Below are 18,821 nucleotides of genomic sequence, written 5' to 3'. Positions count from 1 at the left end.
CCATTACCTGCATAAAGTTCATTATGGAATGCCAGTTCATTTCTAGCTCTAAGTAACAGCATTCAACACAGTGTTTCTGTTCATGTTAAGTAATATAGGCATACCTTAATGGAATGGTCAGTCAGTGAGAAAAATGCAAGAGTCTGTTATTGCACTCATTAATGTTATTTTAATGCCTTGGTGTTTTAGTGCCGTGGTTAATGAGCTCTGAATTGTGCAGATACAGCTTCTGCAGCTACAGACCAAAGTTACCATTGCCAGTCAGATCGCGAAATGACTTTTCATATTTAGCGCTTCTTTTTAAACAGAAACATTACGCAAGAAGCCTCATTGTAATGACAAGAGGTAGTGAACACAGTTCAGTGAGCTATGTCAAAATGCAGGTTCCTATGCATTCTGCCAAAAGAAAAAAAGTGTCTATTACAGTGATATAATGAGGTGCTTCAGGAATCCATCTGTCTCTCTCGTTCCAATATACTGTATTTTGGTTAGAGGTATCGCTTATGGATACACTTTGGGTTACTATGACTGAGCATGGAGGCTTATCACTTGGAAGACGACCCAAACCCCACAGTCTTGAGCAGGATGAGGAAGCTTTTTCAGCCTGGGGGGTCACACCTTCTTATGGCAGTGCTGGATGGGGACAGAGGCAAAGGTGGGTGAAGCAACAGGTGTGGTTCTTACCTTTCTGGACTGGGAAGGTGTGTGGCCTGGGAAGAGCTCTGAGGAACACATTCAGTCTTCAGAGCTGAGGCTCTCAACTCCCTGATCCTAGAGTTAGATAACAATGCTGTTGAGGTTATAATTTAATAGAAGATAGGGTACAGCAGAAGGGGAGAAACATGAAAAACGAGGTAGGGAAACAACAAAAATAAGAGAAAAGACGAAATTGTGTTTTGATAGTATATGTTAAAAATGTTGAAACTTAAAAAATAGAAGTAGTAGAAGTAGTAGTAGAAGAAGAAATTGCTGAGAGTTTTTGTGGACCACTTAACAATCCTCCCCCCCACCTCTTGTATTTTATTGCCTTACAATTTGAATGTCATGCAGTTGTACCTTGGAAGTCGAACAGAATCTGTTCCAGAAGTCCGTTTGACTTCCAAAACGTTTGGAAACCAAAGCGTGGCTTCTGATTGGCTGCAGGAAGTTCCGTCGGACGTTTCTGCTTCCAAAGAACGTCTGCTAACTGGAACAATCACTTCCGGGTTTGCGGTGTTTGGGAGCCAAAACGTCCGAGTACCAAGGCGTTTGGAATCCAAGGTACGACAGTATTATACAAAATAAAAGAGGCAATAAAAGTACAGTTAAAAATCATTGTGAATATTTAACGACTTGGATGTGGTCACATCCTGTCTTCAGGCACAAATCCACAGACACACCATGGACCCTTGAACGAAGCTCACAGGCCAAAGTTTGGGAACTCCTGATTTAGGGAGTTACCTCTTAAGCCTCTGCAATGGGGATGCATTCATGAATTTTCCCCTCCGCTGAAGTACGTATTTAAGATATCACAGGAGATGGAGGTCTTTGTGCGCATCAGCAACCGGCCTTGCATTTCTTCCCATTTCTTTATCTCTACGTCAAGAAAAGCTTCACTAGCTCAGGCTAAACAAAGGAGATAATCTTTGAAATAGGGATTGACACTTGTACTTTTAAGGCTTTTTGTGATGCAGTGTCAGGGCAACTCTCTGCACCACAGATAACGTGAGCTTTTGCTTATGCCATAATAAATAGATGGGGAGCTCGGCCACTTATCAACCCAGCATAGGAGGCTGAATCACATCACTGGTCCATCTAGGCCAGTCATCACTGCACTGACTGGCAATGGCTCTCCAGGGTTTCAGACAAGGACATCGCCCAGCCCTATCTTCAGACACCATGGATTGCACCAGGAACCCTTCTGCAAGCAAGGCTGATGCTTTGCCCCTGAGCTACGGTTACTTTTAGCTCTGCTAATAATTACTGCCGGCCCCAGATTTTGCATGTGGTTCTGCTGCTGAAAGACACAGGAGTGCAAGGCCAGTAAAAGCACTTTGTGTGTGTGTAAGAGAGAGAGCAAGGGAGAACTGAGGTCAATCAGGGTTTGTATGCAAAAGGTCCGCAGTTCAGCTGAATCCTTGGCATCCCAGTGGAACAAAGGATCTTGGGGAACAGAGCTGAGAAAGGCCTCTCGGCCTGAGAACTTGAACAGCAGCATCAGCTGCTAACCAGAGGAGACAGTACTAGGCTAAATTAAGCAATGGTCTGACTTGGTGAAACACTTTCGCCCCTCTTACCTTTTAGCTGGAAAAAGAAATATATTTAATACCAGAAACCATCTGTGGATATATTAATACACTATCTTTTTATGGTTGAACATTACTGCAACTTAATTATTAATACAGAGGATGTATAAGCACACGATTTTGAGCACTGAACAGATGAGATTTTCCAAGACTCAGATTCACCTGTACGTGGCTTCCTTGTCGGTTTGCAGACTACAGAGTCAACTTTTGAGAGATGGCAACGGCTTAACACGATGCAGGCGGGCTGGCCTGATCTAAAGTAGGCATCTGCACTGGTGCAAAGGAGGATGGTCAGGTTCATGAGGTGGGGGTCGGCTCCACTGGGGTATCTTATTTTGGTCACAGAGGCCAACAGCAGATCTATCGACTTCAGCAATGCAAGGTCATGGCCTCAAGGCCAGAAGTTAATGATGTACAGGTCACTGAGCATCTGCTCAGGAGCAATTCTACCAATCAGGATTGTGCTCAAGGCAGAGACCCAGAGGTGAAAGGCTTCTTATCTCATTATCAACTTCCTAAGCACCCCCCCCTCCCCAGGCCATTCGTTTGAACTATTTTATGCATTCCTTCTTGCTGCCACAATTTCTCTCTGCGTAACTACATTTTCCTTCTTGCAATTAACATGTGAACAAACCCTGGCTTTGTTTGCAGGCATGTTCTTCCAGCTTCTAGTCTTCCCTCTATTCCCCCTCCACCCACCCACCGAATCATATACTGAATGACTATATTCATTTCTCCCTGTTTTCTTGGTGTCTGAGATGCCTGCTTCCATTTTATACAGTGGTACGTCGGGTTAAGAACTTAATTCGTTCTGGAGGGCCATTCTTAACCTGAAACTGTTCTTAACCTGAGGTACCACTTTAGCTAATGGGGCCTCCTGCTGCCACCGCGCCGCCGGAGCACGATTTCTGTTCTCATCCTGAAGCAAAGTTCTTAACCTGAAGCACTATTTCTGGGTTAGCGGAGTCTGTAACCTGAAGCATCTGTAACCTGAAGCGTATGTAAACTGAGGTACCACTGTAGTGGCTGGAATAACTCCAGTGCTTTTTTTTTTTTTTTAAAGAAGAAAAGGTTTCAGAATTCGCCATGCATTTCAGGGGTGCCAACCCAAATAAAAAATGGGGGCCCCAGGTGAACCCCACCCCACATAATCAATCACAAGACATGGCACCCGCACACCATTTGAATGGCAATGCCCATCAACTTGCGGGGCTGGGCATTCAAATATTTTATTGAGGGGGGCAAAGGGACCTTGGCTTCTAGGAACTGGGTCTTATGATGAAGTTGTTACAGTGAGTGCTGCACTTTTAACATTGGGGGTGGGTGGGAAGGTGTCAGTGCTCCTTGGGAATGTGGTGGGTTCTCCTTCCTTGGAGGTTTTTAAGCAGAGGTTGAATTGCCCCCTGTTAAGGATCTAGTTGAGATTCCTGCATTGCAGGGGGTTTCTGCTGGTCCTGAGGGTTAACCGAGAGGTGAGCTCCAAGTCCAGTCCGAGGTCGATGGTGCGGTATGGAGGCTGTTCGTCAAAGCTGAAGCGGGGTCCAAGGCAGGGAGTCGTGTGGGGTCAGGAACTCTGGCAGAAGAGCAGGACAGGGTGAAGGCAGGAACAGGCTAGCAACAACGTTGCTCCTGCAACCTGGGACTGGGGCTGGCTGGCTTTTATCTGCCCCGAGGCATAGGGCGGCCCCGGTCCACAGGTGACTCGCCTCTTCTGGCCTGGAGGCGAGCACTCCTCCTGCGGGAACTTAGTTCCCTCCGCCTCTCTGCCCTGAGCCTCTGCAGCTCAGGAGAGGCTGGAGGGTTACCGGACCCAGAGGCCACCTCAGCTTCCCCTAACAGGGCTGAGAGTGGAGCAGCTGCAGGTAATGGGTCCTCCATCACCTCAGGAGCCAGAGCAGACTCAGCTGGTGCCTGCACCTGAGGATCCAGCACAGGTGAGGACCCTTCAGGCTCAGGCCCCAGCCCCGGCTCAGCTGGTTCTGGAGGCGGGGACTCCTGTGCAGGCTGGGATTCCTCAGGTTCAGCCTCTGAGTCTGAATCCCAGGCCCTCTCAGCTCTACTATTCTGTGATTCTATGAAGCCCAGCTTTCGTTAAGTAAAAGGCAGCCTACACATTACTTAACACTACTTAGCTTTTATATAGCACTCTGAGCACACAAAACCCTCTACCTAGTGTTACAAAAGTTGGCTGCCGCCCCTAGTCTCTGCCGAGGAAGATTCCAGGGGGTTCCAGGCACTCACCCAGGGTCTATGTTCCTTTGGAGAATTGAGATACGATACGATAATCTTTATTGTCATTGTCCCATACAGAACAACAAAATTGGAAAAATCTACATCAGACTTTCAAAAACCAACAAGCCTGCTATCCCAGCTATCCCAGCCTGGTTAGCCCCCTAAAAACTCTGATACCCCATAATTAAATACAATGTACTCCCATAGAGACTACCTTACACTGTGTTTAAAACCAAAATCACATTTGGATAGAAACTGTTTCTCAGGCGACTAGTCCTAGTCTTTATAATCCTGTACCTTCTTCCAGAAGGCAGAAGCTGAAAGAGATGCGGCGGAGACTGTTATAGCTTTAATAAATTTGATTTATCCACATATTTACACCCTCAGTTTGCATGGAAGGAGTCCAGCTCTCACAGTATGGTCATCTCAAACAGGGCTTGTTCCCAACAGCAGTGCAGCCATGGAGTCAAAGACTTCAGCCAGCCTGCCCAAGATGGACACCTCCCTTTTCTTCTTCCGGGCACACCTTGCGCAAGACTCTCTTTTCCTGTCACCCAGTCACCCTGGCAACCTTCGGTCTGCCCAGGCCCAATAATTCCTCTCAGATGTGCCATCAACACCTTTGGTCATGTAAATGGCACTATCCTAGGACCTAGGTGAAGTCCTTGTTTGGAAAGAAAGCTTAGCCTGTATTTTTCCTCTGGCCTGAAATCTTCCCTTCAGTACTACAAATAATCAAAACTATACCATTTATTAATTTCTAGGGTTTAGTGGGGTCCCACCCCTAAAATCTATAACAGTACTTTATATCAAACACCTTTACAGCCACTATTTAAAAGATGTCAGTATTATGTCTTCCACATTGCTGATGGAGGGATGAGAGAATAGCAGCTTATCTAAAGCTACTAAACACATGGTTAAGAGAAGATTTGAACCCACGACTTCCTGGTTTTGCCACTTTAATACAGCAGCTCTACAGTGATCCTCACCTTAAAATAGCTTTTGCAATCCTTCTTTTTCCACAGCTGCCCTCCCAATGCCCTGATAAAGTTCTCTAAGTATATTTTCATAATTCGTAACTGCTAGTTAATTTTGTTATGTGATCAGTGATGCCTCTTAATGGTGTTTTCAAGAGCAATTAATAGTATTCACTCAAGATGAAGGATGGAGGATAAATTCTATTCAGTTATCATTTAAAGCTGACTCTATCAACTTTGCACTTTATGAAACAACATGGGAACTAAAACACAGCTATCTTTTAAAATTTGTGCTTTGCCAATTTTTACAAGGCAATTCTCCAACCTAACATTTTTTTACAAAAATGTGTGTGTTAGGGCAAAGTGTGCATAAGAATGAATATATTAGTGAACACAATGTAACAAACTGAATCATACTGAGAGAAATTGCTTGCAAAAATGTGTGTATTAGTCAAAACTGCATAAGAAAAATGTGTATTGGAAGAAATTTAATGCTGAAGAGATTCCCCCCCCCCCCCAGATTTTTTTAAAAGAGCAAATTGCTGCAGCAACGCAGAGAACCAAATTTAAGATGGGAAAAAGAAGAAACCGAGAGAACCAAAACAGACAGACCGTTCCATCCCTTCTCCAAAACAAATAACCCCATTTCTTTTCCGCCTTTCGTTTCTAGTTTCTGTGATTTAAATATCAGCGCAGTGACCTCAACCTTTTCCCTCTTGTTCTTGAATCCTCCTCTTCTCTTGCTCCTTTGTAATCCTCTCCCCGTGGCATTCACCAGCTGCTCTTGTAATATTTAAAACTCTTTTGTGTTTTGTGTACTTTCCGTTGTCTTTAACAACCTATTGCTGTTCACATAAATAGGGTCTCGTTTATCCCCAAGGTGGTGTGTGTGTGTGTGCTCTTGAAATTCCTCGTCAAATTTGATTACTTGCTGGATCGCCCATTAGCAAGTCACTTTATATGTGCCTATGTATTTCATCAACGAGGCAGAGGTGCTGCCTCTCCACATCTGGATCAGGTGCTGCGATACCTGCAGGCTGTTTCACAGCAATAGGCGTGCCAACTCTAGGGGGCCAAAGGTACCTTGGCCCCCTCAATATTTGTTTTAAGCAGGCGGGGCCGCCCCCTCAATCTTGAGGTGGCCCTGTGTGCATCACACGTGCAGGACACATGTGCACGATGCTCAATGCATGTCGCAAGTCCAGTAGCCAGCTCCTTCAGAGCGCTCGGCCTCCTCTGTCGCGTGTGCGTTGTCACATGCACACAGTGCATGACATGCACCAGGGTCCCCCATCTTGGGGGCCACCTGACACCTCTGCCCAGCAATAAACCAGAGTGTCAGGCTTCCAGGAATTCGATCCCCCTCCTTCATGGCAGGCTGCCAGTAATGGAAAGACAAGGTTATTTTATTCAATATTCAGAGAGAGACGTAGAAAAGCCGTCTCTCAGATAATGGTTTTGTTAAGTTGTGGGTGAACATATCAGACGACACAGCGATTCTTCAAACAGCTCTTGTTTATTCACAGGCCAGAACAGAACTGAACTGAAGGGTTCAGCCAGCCTGCTTATATAGAGCTCCACTAGAACGCAACAGTAACCATTTCCTGTAACTATCCAATCACTGAACGTCACTTTCAATCCCTTATTTGCATATGTGGACCTGAGTGAAAACTATCTACAGTATCCCCCTGCTGGCCCAGGGTGAGAACTTCAGTGCATAACAGTGTTGCTCTGAGTAAAGTCCAACCTCCTCTGTCTCTCCTATTTTACGTCATCTCTATGTTGGCTGATCTGTGCTTTCTGCCTCTGAGCTTTCTGTTCTCCTACTTTCAATGCCCACTGAGTTTGGGGTCAGGGGGAGTGTCTGGAATGCTTTCTAAAGACACTGCGTCTGTCAGCTGTCTCTCCCCTGGCACTTCTTCCTGCTGCTCTTCCAATATTTCCCAGCTTCTCCCCTCTACAGCCTCTGAACTGTGACCTGGTCTGCAAACCACTGTTGTAAATCTATACTGTCTCCTTCTTCTCTGAGAAGGGGGGGGGGGGGAGAGACAGTCTCCACTATTCCTCCTCAGTCCAGTCCCTGACACAGAGCTAATTAAGAACCTAAGAAACTGCCTTATACCAGATCTGAGCATTGGTCTGACTCTAGTTCAGTGTTGTCTACACTGAGTGGCATTGGTTTTTCTGGTTTTCAGGCAGGAATCGTTCCCAGCTGTACCTGGAGACAACTTTGGACCTTTGCATGATAAGCTATCTCACCTTTCATCCTTGGAGCTATGGATGGCATACATTGAAATGGGGAAACTGTGGCCCTTCAGGTGTGGTTGGCCATCATGACCAGTGGCCAGGGATGATGGGATTTGTAGTCCAAAAGCATCTGGAAGGCCACAAGTTTCCCTTTCCTTGGTGTACAGGATTCTTCCCCCACCATTTAATCCACACAACAATCCCGGGGGGTAATATAGACTGAGAGATATCAGTGACTGGCCCAAGATCACCCAGTGAGCTTCATGGCCAAGTGGATCTAGATTTGAATCTGGACCTCAGTGCTAAAATTTAGGCTGGAAGCTCCTTGGACCTGGATCTGTTCCCTTTTGCTTAAGGTGCTCTAGAAAGCATCATATCCATCAGGAGCTGAGAGTTGTAGTCCCAAACAATCAGATGACACCAGGGTGGGGAAAGCTGATGTACCATGAAAGCTTAGCGAAATTATTAATGGGTAGTAAAAGCAAGTCTATTTAACAAAGCCACAATAATTACTATTTATGTAGCACTGTCCAGATAAGCTCACATTTATGGATATGTGTAAAACTCTATTCTAAAGAGTTTTTATAGGTAATATTGGTTTTTTAAGGGGGCCCTTAGCAGACCCTCCAAGTGTCCCTGAGATTAGTGACCCCTGGGGAATTCCACCAGCCATGGACCAGTGGCTCGCTGATCAAAGGTAGCCTCACTTTTACCTGCCTTTGGGCAACTAGATACAGGGTTGGAATGTAAGTTATGGGCTGTTGCAGTGGCAAGAGACAAAGCTTCTGATCTAAAATAGCATCAGGTGTCTCGCGACAATGGCAGTGATCAAAACATCCCCCATGATGTGAAAAAGAACTCACGTACAATGAGAAAAAGGTGATTGTGATAACCCCAACATTTCCCTTGTTGTTAAGGTACCAAAATTAACAATTCAAATGGAGATGAGGCATGCAGATAGAAAGGTGCAGAGAAAGTTAAAGAGAGAAAGAAATGCGTTTCATCAGTTTATAAATGATGCAGTATTGTTGTGCATGAGTGACAGTCCCACCAAGTGGGTTACCCAATGGGAAAGAGCAGGTGAGGGGATGGGGGGGGAAATCATTCTATAGCAGGATACACTGAATGATTTGTCAAACAGGTAGGAAGGGAACCAATGGAGAGGGATGTGAAAGAAAGGGGGGGAAGCCGTCATACTGGAAAAAAAGATCTCTCTCTCTCTCTCTCTCTCTCTCTCTCTCTCTCTCTCTCTCTTTCTCACACACACACACACACACACACACACACACAATGTGAAATTAGATGCAAGCAAGCACTTAACAAGGCTAGAAAAGCCTGCCTTGGTAAAATGGCCAGAAATAAACCAAATCACATTCAGGATGTTGTTGTTGTTTAGTTGTTTAGTCGTGTCCGACTCTTCGTGACCCCATGGACCAGAGCACACCAGGCCCTCCTGTCTTCCACTGCCTCCCACAGTTTGGTCAAACTCATGCTGGTAGCTTCGAGAACACTATCCAACCATCTCGTCCTCTGTCGTCCCCTTCTCCTTGCGCCCTCCATCTTTCCCAACATCAGGGTCTTTTCCAGGGAGTCTTCTCTTCTCATGAGGTGGCCTAAGTCTTGGAGCCTCAGCTTCAGGATCTGTCCTTCCCGTGAGCACTCAGGGCTGATTTCCTTAAGAATGGAGAGGTTTGATCTTCTTGCAGTCCATGGGACTCTCAAGAGTCTCCTCCAGCACCATAATTCAAAAGCATCAATTCTTCGGCGATCAGCCTTCTTTATAGTCCAGCTATAAAGGTAAATGGACCCCTGACCATTAGGTCCAGTCGTGACCAGCTCTGGGGTTGTGGCGCTCATCTCGCTTTATTGGCTGAGGGGACCGGCGTACAGCTTCCAAGTCGTGTGGCCAGCATGACTAACCAGAGCAGCGCATGGAAACGCCCTTTACCTTCCCGCCGGAACGCTACCTATTTATCTACTTGCACTTTGACATGCTTTCGAACTGCTAGGTTGGCAGGAGCAGGGACCGAGCAATGGGAGCTCACCCGGTCGCGGGGATTCGAACTGCCAACCTTCTGATCGGCAAATCCTAGGCTCTGTGGTTTAACCCACAGCGCCACCCGCGTCTCATCTCCCCTAGCCAAAGACCATCCTAAAAACATCATGCATAAGGAGGTGGTCTACAACAAAAAAAGGGTGAAGGATTGGTTTTCTGTGGAGTGTGTGTCTGCTATGTGTGTGCACACTAAAATGTTATAACAGCTTCATGGCAACAGCATTGAAGGACAAGGGCAGAGGATGGAATTGGTTGGCTGCTCCTCTTATTTGCTGTATCATTGATTCTGGCTCCTCCAACCATCAAGCTCCCTGACTTCCACCCCATCGATTCCAGTAGGCAGCAGCCACCAATGAATTTGGGAGATCCCACCCCGATCTCCTACAGTATGATGATGGAGAAGAAAAAACAACCATGAGCAAGCTTGTCATGGTACTAGAGGTAACATTGCAATGTCATTATTATTAATGGGTTGAAAAGCTAATCAGTATTTATGATGTACACCACATTTTATTAGTGCTTGTCCTTTCTCATTACTACAAATGATGACCCAAATATTGAAACAGTGTATTGCCAGACATAAAACCAATTTATTTTAAGAGCAGCATGTGCTTACCCCATAAAACCATAAGATTTCTCAGCATTCGGGAACACTATATCGTACAGAGTTGAACTTCTCTCTTATCTCAACATTATTATCACTCCATAAAATTATATTGAATAGCGACTGGGGATTTACTACAGGGTGAGGCATACACCTCTTTCCTAAAATTTATGCCACTGTTTGGAAAATATTTATGGATTTGTCCCAGGAAGAAAACAACACTATGCTATGTTTGCTTGCCACTGGCTGCTCTACCAAAGTCTAGATTGGAAAGGTTTCTCCAGCTTAATGTCCATGGAGGTCTAGTACTGATGCAGAGATGGAACCTAAGAGGGCAGGCGATACAACAGGAGACTGACCAGGCAATGGACCATCATTTATCTCAAGCTTCCCCAATCCAGGTGACTCATACTGTGAACGTATCACAGGAGCTGATCTTGAAAACCTCTTTTCCTTTTATAACCTTTTTTTTTTTTTTTTTTTTTTTTTTTTAAGTAATGTTTATTAAAATTTTCAAAAATACAGAAAGTAAAAAGTTAAAATACATTCAGAACCTTATTTTCATATATCCACTTTCTGGGACTCCCCCCTTCCCCCACCCCTATCATATTCCTGTTTCATATTGTTGGCTCCACAAGCTCTCAATTCTGATTAAAAACTTAATTTGTTTAGACCATTGTTCGAATTTAAAATTTCTACACTCCTCATCAATACCCTTAATAAAAAGCCAAAAGTTTCTTTCCCAGGGCCCACCCCATTTTTATTCCACAATTTCCCTTTTTTTTTTAATAATAAAGACTCCCCACATAATAAAAATATCAGAAATAAGAAATAAAAGATAGAATAGATGAAACAAAACCAGTTCAAAGAAAGAAATTGACAAGCCTTTGGATTTTAGTTCTCCCCCTCTGTCCCCGGTTTAATTTCCCCCTGACCACCAAACCATGTTATCCGCCTGGAATTCTTACAATCCATAAATCACCTATTTTCCCCCAACTCCTTGCTGGTTTTTTTTTTTTGTTTGTTTTTTCCCTTACATAATTTATTTTTTAAAGCACTTAGCTTCAGATCTTTAATAAAGCTCCCCCCATTGTTCTTTCCAAATTGTAGTCCAGTTTCCTCTTGTTCCGCTGCCGAAACGTTCTAATTCAGAAGCTTAGTAAGTCTGCAGGGATTATTGTTATTCAGGAACAAAAACTTGCGTTCAGTCCCTTCCTTTCTTCAATAGAAAATTCTATTGTCTCCTTTAGCTGTACACCCTGTAGACAAAATATTATTTCCGTTTTGCAGCTTTCCCAGAAGATAACCAGTTCTATAAAATTCCAATGGTATTTTTCCACTTACAACCATCTTTGTAATGTCCCGAAACTCCTCTAGGGGGATTATTGTAACTTTGTTTTCTCTAGTCCAAAAGTCCGATTGTTATCCATGTTTTCGCCATTTTGTATCCAAGTTTTAAAAAGTTGTAGCAAATTGTAACAAATTTAGCCAGCAAAGTTCTCATAATAAAATCCTCTCTGCTTTCCGACTTTGACAGCTACTTTGACAGCTGTCAAAATCTCCGACTCTTTTCACCAGGCTCTCTCTTCAATCACCCCGGTTCCCAGGGGGGGGGGTTACGTTTCTTCTCCCTCAATTCGTCCTCCAGCACAGTTCTTATAATTTCCCATCGTGGAATTCTTAGGTTTTATCAGCAATACAAATCTTTTTGGACCTTGGTTTCCCCGTCCTTGTCTTAGAAGGTTTACAATAGGGGGGGGGACTGACTTCCTTTTTGGATCCCCCCCCGCTCGTGTCCAAATCAAAAGGAAATTCTTTTTTTTTCCTCCTTTTAAACCCAGTTTCCAAATTACTCACGGGTTGTTGTTAAAAAGTCCGAATTTTCAATGGAAGAAGTCAGCGCTCTCCGCCGGATGGCATGCGGCTGCGCTCGGCAGGGATAGCAGAGGACTCAAAGCACCACGCTTCTCCCCGGCACCCGATCCGTAGCCTTTAAAAAGGCTCCTTCACGAGTCGGGAGGGCGCTGACGGTGCCAGCCGAGTCTCCATGTCCACGGCCCTCGTGGCCGTGGTTTTTAAGGGTCCCCGCATCGCCGGTGCGGTAGGACCCAGCCCCTGCCGAGCAGGCTCCCTCCGGAGCTCGGAGGGAGTCCGCCATTCGGCGATGGCGCCAACCCGGAAGTCCCCTCTTTTCCTTTTATAACCAAGGAAGGTCCTAAATCTGTGCTCACATAGTCCTGGGTTTCTCATTAGCCTTTGTTCCAGGTCATGAGGCTTCTGTTAGGAATCTGTTGGAGGTCACAATGCTGTTGGAGGTCACAAAGGTGATGTCCACTGTTTCCAGTAACTCTTCTCATTGTGAGACTTTGGTGGATAAGATGAGAGTTTTTTTTGGAAAACGAACACACACACACACACACACACCCACACACACACCCCTTTGTATTAATGTAACATTTTAATATGTAACTGTGTATTATTGTAATCGGGACATGGGTGGCGCTGTGGTCTAAACCACTGAGCCTAGAACTTGCCGATCGGAAGGTCGGCGGTTCGAATCCCCGCAACAGGGTGAGCTCCCGTTGCTCAGTCCCAGCTCCTGCCAACCTGGCAGTTCAAAAGCATGCCAGTGCAAGTAGATAAATAGGTACCACTCCGGTGGGAAGGTAAACGGCGTTTCCGTGCGCTGCTCTGGTTCACCAGAAGCAGCTTAGTCGTACTGGCCACATGACCCAGAAAAACTGTCTGTGAACAAACGCCGGCTCCCTTGGCCAGTAAAGCGAGATGAGCGCCGCAACCCCAGAATCGTTCGCGACTGGACTTAACTGTCAGGGCTCCTTTACCTTTACCTTTTTATTCTTGTAATATCTTGTTGACATTGTCTCTTGTTGATTTAGTTTTTTTGTGCACCACGCACCACACAGAGGTATTTATAAAATATTAAGTAGTGTAGAAATTAAATAACCAACCAACCAACCAACCACATTTGTCCCAACTCATCAGGTGAGGATTTACATCAAGACTTTATATCCTGCATTCTTAAGGGTTGCTTAAATAAATCTCTTGCAATCCCTGGGATTTTGTTCAACAAAAGCCTCCATCAAACTTTATTTTGTTTATTTATAAGATGTATTGCCAGCATTCGAAACTCCTATTGTTCTAGGCGTGCTTTGCGACGGGGAAGTTCATCAGCACAAGCAGTTTCTGAGCTCTGGGTGCCGTACTGCTCCTAACATTTCAGATTAAAACTGCAGAGTGGAAGGAAAGGAGGACCTTTTTCTGCTTCCCCACTTCCAGCTACTCTCTGAAGACTGGAGAAGAGACCCTCTTAAGAATATTAGGGGGGTGGGCAGGGGAAGTATGGCTTTGTTTTTTGCAGTCTTCAGATGAGGACTAGACCATGTGAAAAACGAATATAAGATTTTAGCTGCCGTTCATTCATTTGCAGCTTTGTATTCTTGTTATAAAAAAGCGTGCCTAGACATTCCATTGTTGTGCCCTTAAACTAGGTTTAAGGTGCCATTTAGCTCCTGGCTTTCATATCTCAGTTTCTAACACTGTGTATTACCCTCTGTTCCCCATGAGGTCCCACAATGGGTTAGAAAAAATAGAAAACACAGTCTTGAAACAGATAAAAATTGCTACCATTTAAAAACACATAAAACCGTTTCCAAAATGGAACAGAGCAATTTGTACAGGGGTCTGACATGGAATTTAAGGTTAAAGGGGTAAAGGGGACTCCTGACCATTAGGTCCAGTTGTGGCCGACTCTGGGGTTGTGGCGCTCATCTCGCTTTATTGGCCGAGGGAGCCGGCGTACAGCTTCCGGGTCATGTGGCCAGCATGACTAAGCCGCTTCTGGCGAACCAGAGCAGCACACGGAAACGCTGTTTACCTTCCCGCCGGAGTGGTACCTATTTATCTACTTGCACTTTGACGTGCTTTTGAACTGTTAGGTTGGCAGGAGCAGGGACCGAGCAATGGGAGCTCACCTCGTTGCGGGGATTCGAACCGCAGACCTTCTGTTCAGCAAGTCCTAGGCTCTGTGGTTTAACCCACAGCGCCACCCGCATTGTGGGTTAAAGTGGAATTTACAAAACATCAATAAATTAAGCTTACTCAACTTCCCCATATTTTATTAATAAAATGTATCAATCCTCTTTCCACATAGAAGGCACCCAAAGCAGTTCCTAGTTTTGCTACACGGAGCTTGGCTGCCTCAATCAAAATATTTTGTAAATAGCAAAGGTATCATCCATTCAATGGTGGGGGCGAGGAGGAGAGACAAAAACAAAAAACCAAGGCACCCACTGAGGCATCATTCCAGTGGTGACACTTGTCTCCTTGCTTGACTGCTCTTGAAATTTCATGGAAGAGTAGATGCTCCCCCCCCCTTTCCTGTGGCACATGGAGTCAGTTTGGTGAGAGCAGTCACAGAGAGTGAATTCTGTCATTCAGACAATGAGAGACTGGCAGCACGCTGGCAATGGAGGCAATGTTCTTTTGCTTTTCATGTGCTTTGACACCAGTTAAATGTCTGTGGATGATGTTTAAGGCAAAAACTGTATTCGCAGCTTGAGAATGTGCCCTGAAAGTAATGTCGCCTGGTCTGTATCTATATGCACGCAAACAACGTCGTTTCAGAGTTCAGTGGGGAGGCAGGGGGAGGTGATAGGGAGGTCAGGATTCATAGAATTGTAGAGTTGGAAGGGATCCTGAGGATCATCTAGTCCTCCAACATTTCTCCAATGAAAATAGGGATGTCCTGTTTAATAATAATAATAATAATAATAATAATAATAATAATTTTATTATGTATACCTAGTCCATCTGGGTTGCCCCAGCCACTCTGGGTGGCTTTCAACATATATAAAAACATAATAAAACATTAAAAAAAATTTCCCTATACAGGGCTGTCTTCTAAAGGTTGCATACTTATCTCCTCAGCTTGGGGCACATAACTCCATACCCTCCAACATTTCTCCAGTGAAAAGAGGGGTGTCCTAAGGAAAAGCTGGACATTCTGGGATCAAATCAGAAACCTGGAGGGTTGTCCCTGGAAAATAGGGACACTTGGAGGTTGTTATGTATTGAAGTTCTCACCCTGGGCCAGCAGGGGGATACTGTAGATAGTTTTCACTCAGGTCCACATATGCAAATAAGGGATTGAAAGTGACGTTCAGTGATTGGGTAGTTACAGAAAATGGCTACTGTTGCGTTCTAGTGGAGCTGTATACAAGCAGGCTGGCTGAACCCTTCAGTTCAGTTCTGTTCTGGCCTGTGAATAAACAAGAGCTGTTTGAAGAATCGCTGTGTCGTCTGATATTTTCACCCACAACTTAACAGAGGTTCTGGATTTTAGCTTCCATTTTGGGGTCTCCATGAGAAGTGTACCAAAATGCAGAGCAGACTGCTTTTCACCTGGTATTAAATTGTGTCTTTCCTTTTAGCGCCCCTCCCCCCCCCCCCACTTCAGCGTTCACTGGGCTGTACCCTTTCATGAGACCCTCTTGCTGGACCTCTCATCAGTGTTTGATACCACCAGCCATGGTATACTTCAGGTCCAAGTCCATGGGTTGGGGCACTGTTTTGCAGTGGTCCCACTGCTATCTGCCGGAATTGATTTTAAAGAGTTGCCTTGCTCCCTAGGCAGCTGTGCTTTGCAGTGCTGCAAGACAACAGTTTTGTCCCTGTTGCTACTTAACATCTATATGAAGCTGTTGGCCATTAGGAAATTTGAAGGGCAGCAGTAATGCCCAACTCCTTTCCTCAGTATCATCTGAATCAGGTGTCGATGTGCAAGTCCTGAGTCAGTGCTCAGATGCTGTGGTGGGCTGCATGATGGCCAATGAACTGAAGCTGAATCCCGATAAGGGGGATAAGGGGGTGGCGCCTCTAATGTTTACAAAGCCCTATGGGGAGAAGAGTCGGTGGAAGAAGATTGGAAAAAATTTAAAGACTATTTACAGAAACACTGTAAAATTAATGAATGTTAGAAGGATGCTGGAATGAAGTTATATGGCTTTAGCAGAAATGTTATAAAGAATTAAGTAAAAATAGACTGTTAATGGGCCAAAGGAAAACAAAATAAGGTTAGAGTGTGTTAAGATAAACTATAGGACAAAAACTGGGAAAGATGGAAAGGATTTGCTGAAATAGCTAATTGAACTAGAATACAAAAAAGGGAGGTGTGAGGAGGTCGTCGAAACAAGTAAATGAAAGACAAGATATGAAAATATTGGATGTGTTTTTAATTGTTTCTGTCTTTGTTTTGTTTTTGTTTTGTTAAGATAAGCAGTGTTTTTCTTTTTTTGTGTTTTATGTATTGTATTGTATTGTATTGCTTTGTTTAACTCTTTTTTCTTCTTTTTGTAATTATTAAATTCTTAATAAATATTATTTTTTTTAAAAAAAGGAATAACCTCTTTTTCCTTGCTTTGACTTCCTCCCATTCTTGGAAGCTATCTGTAAATTTACTGGCAATTCATGTTGTTTTTTTACAAGTGATTTTGAAATGCAGGCTGAAATCACCATTTTAATAGACCACAAATCTAAATGTTGGTTTTATAATATACATACATAGTAGTTACAGACTCATGAAATTTCAGTGGCGAAGTGGAAGACGGTCTCCAGCTATTCGCTTGTCCATTATCCTTCTCCTCCCTTGCATCCTCTCATTTTTACTGCTTTCCCTTTCCCCCTCCTCACTACTAACATCTTCCTCCATCATCAATATGAGCTATGTAACAGGTAGTAGATACGGTATGGTGCCCTCCAGTTATTATTGGAGTACAATTCCCATCATCCCTGACCATCGGCCATCCGGCTGGGACTGATGGGAGATATGGTCCAACAACATCTGGAGGTACCACACTGGCTACCCATGAGCTACAACAAATTATCTTTAAAATTAGAACAGGTATACCAAAAATAACAAGAGTATACAATAGTACAGATTACCCTAGAAAGCATCCATTATCTGGTTTGCTGACCACAACATGGTCATCAGAGTAATTCTGGAGGTATTCTGCAGCCACCACATTGAAACTGGCCATGCTCAGAATGACCCTTCCTTCCTTCCTTCCCTCCCTCCCTACTCTGCTCGCTCTATATCCTCAAGTAAATACTCTTACATAATCCTGCCAATAATGAAGACAGAACAATCCATATATCCTCAGTAATGAAGCGGCAGAACCTGTATTGTGGAACGTTCTGAGCACCACCATCTCCATAGATACAATGAAGGCAACGGAATGGAGTATTATCATATTGTCCTTTGAAAACTGCTGGTGGCAGCTGCTGAATCCTAGCCAAAGTGAATGCTTTCACCAAGGGGAATTTAGAAAGAGCAGATATAATAGTGTTACGAAAGTCAGGCGTCACCTCCACGCTCTGCCAAGCTGCAGCAAGATTTCAGGAGGTCCCAGGCACTCACTCAGGGTCTGTGTTCCTTTGGAGAATTGAGACACGGCGGAGACTGTCATAGCTTTAAGAAGTATGGTTCTGAAATATACTCAAAAGTCAAAAGTGGATTTCATGCTCTTTATTCAGCTCATAGTGGTGAGGAGGAATGGAAGTCCTCCCAGAATGTCTGCCTTATATACATTATTTACACAATGGGCCCCACGTGATTGGCTAATTCTGGGATTCTCCTGTAGGCCAATCAGGTTGCGGATTCCCTTCCACCTGGAGCTGGATTGGGTGGCTCCTGTGGACCAATCAGACTGCTGCATTCTGGATCCTATCATTCTAGTACCAATCAGACTGCTGCATTCTGAATCCTATTGTTCCAGGACCAATCAGACTGCTGCCTTTTGGATCCTGTTCAACTGAGTACATAACAGGTTCATTCACCTATTTACACCTTCAGTCTGCACGGAGGGAGTCCCCTTTCCATATCCATACTTTCTCACTGCTTTTCTTTCTTTTCTGGCAGCGCTCATAACTATTTCTAGCGTGCTCCTGAATAGTCCTCCCCCACCCCCAATTTCTATCAGATTTTCACAGAACCCCAAAACTGCATAAGCAAAGCACAGTTGAAAGTTTCTACACCAGATGTTATGGGCAAACGTCTGAAAAGTGTGTGCCGAGAATTTACAATTGCTTTCATTTATTTTCCAGTGTGCTAGTAGGGGCAGGGGACACCCACCCACAGCCACTCTCAGACACCCCACACACAGTTTGACCCCCCAGATTTGCACAAAACCAGAAACATGCACAAGCAAATTTACAATTGCCTGGCTGTGCCTCTTGGCCAGGATTTTTTATTTTTTTATTTGAAACTAGGTGTGCCTGTAGCTATCTGCGCACATGCCCTGACTGTGCTGAATTTGCATAACAGACTTCACCAATCAGAAGGCAGGGGCATGCGCAATAGAGAACGCCGACCGGTATGAATGGAAAAAAACCAAAGTTGCTCC

General features: G+C 44.5%; 1 long non-coding RNA gene across 1 annotated transcript; it reads right to left on the bottom strand.

The window, feature by feature from the left end:
* Positions 1-14,520: 14,520 nt before the first annotated feature.
* Positions 14,521-17,591, bottom strand: LOC308466502. The gene is made up of 2 exons (XR_013980854.1): positions 17,535-17,591; positions 14,521-15,166 (listed from the first exon to the last, which is right to left on the bottom strand). It is a non-coding gene; the product is annotated as an uncharacterized lncRNA (long non-coding RNA).
* Between the last annotated feature and the right edge of the window lie 1,230 nt (positions 17,592-18,821).

The sequence above is a fragment of the Podarcis pityusensis genome (genome assembly GCF_964106645.2).
Source record: "Podarcis pityusensis genome assembly, chromosome: 17".
Taxonomy (NCBI): Eukaryota; Metazoa; Chordata; class Lepidosauria; order Squamata; family Lacertidae; genus Podarcis; species Podarcis pityusensis.
This window is presented reverse-complemented; position numbering and strand designations above follow the sequence as displayed.